The sequence below is a fragment of the Octopus bimaculoides genome, chromosome 28 (assembly GCF_001194135.2).
Source record: "Octopus bimaculoides isolate UCB-OBI-ISO-001 chromosome 28, ASM119413v2, whole genome shotgun sequence".
In the NCBI taxonomy this organism is placed as follows: Eukaryota; Metazoa; Mollusca; class Cephalopoda; order Octopoda; family Octopodidae; genus Octopus; species Octopus bimaculoides.
The window spans coordinates 16,522,831-16,523,831 of NC_069008.1; the positions used below are offsets into that span (position 1 = coordinate 16,522,831).

Here is a 1,001-nt window from a genome sequence, read left to right on the forward strand (position 1 = left end):
TTGTGTTTTATCTACCTTCCTACTTATTAGGATTTTGGTTTTAGCTAGGTTGACTCTAAGGCCCTTCAATTCTAGACCTTGCTTCCACACCTGAAACTCCTCCTCTAGTTCTGATAGTGACTCTGCAATTAGGGCAAGGTCATCAGCATAGAGGAGCTCCCAGGGGCAACCTGTCTTGAACTCCTCTGTGATTGCCTGGAGGACTATGATAAATAAGAGGGGGCTGAGGACGGAACCTTGGTGGACCCCTACCTCTACCCGGAATCCAAATGATCCTTAACAGTTCCAGGTCTGTACTGCAACGGATCAAAATGGTTAGCTTTACGCGCCAGGGACCTTGAGCGGACGTGATGCCAGGGCCCTCTTGCGCGTACGTCAGTTGAAGCTCTTGACGAAAATGCACGGGTGCTAACTCACTTGTGATCCCATGCTACAACTACACGCTAAAGGTTATGTGGGTACGGTATTAAGCCACGTGAATTTTATAAAACCAAAGGTGCAATCTAAGCATAGAAACGCTAAGATTTCGGTTAGCGTTTACAGTATTACCCGGAAATGAAATAAAAGAAAACAGAGCAACGGTTGTAAAAAGAAAATGTGTAGGAAACAAATAGGAAAGCAATGGAGGTGGGGAGACGACTTCGGAAAATTCACAAGATCCGAGTTTTTCCCTCGTAACTGTTAGGAATTTTTTTTTTTTTTTTTTTTGTGAAATTTTATATAAATACCTTTCGAACGACATACTTTATGGTTATAAAGAAATTTGTGGGTAAAATCTTTTCCGAGGGAGTGAGGGGAGGACTTCAAAAAAATTCACAAGACCCGAGGTTTTCACCCATAACTTTCCGGAAAATAAATAGGATCTTTTAATGAGAAAGTTATGAGGGAAATACTCGGATCTTGTGAATTTTCCAAACTCCCTCCCACCATTGCTTTCCGAGCCTTTTTCCTTTCATATTCCTTTCCCACACATTTTTTTACACCCGTTGCACTATATATAT

The 1,001-nt window shown here is 41.8% G+C and overlaps 1 protein-coding gene across 1 annotated transcript in view; it reads right to left on the reverse strand.

Annotated features, from left to right (window-relative positions):
* The window catches only part of LOC128251111 (zinc finger protein 91-like), a 29,599-nt gene that overhangs the window by 18,751 nt on the left and 9,847 nt on the right, over positions 1 to 1,001 (reverse strand). The window lies entirely within an intron of this gene.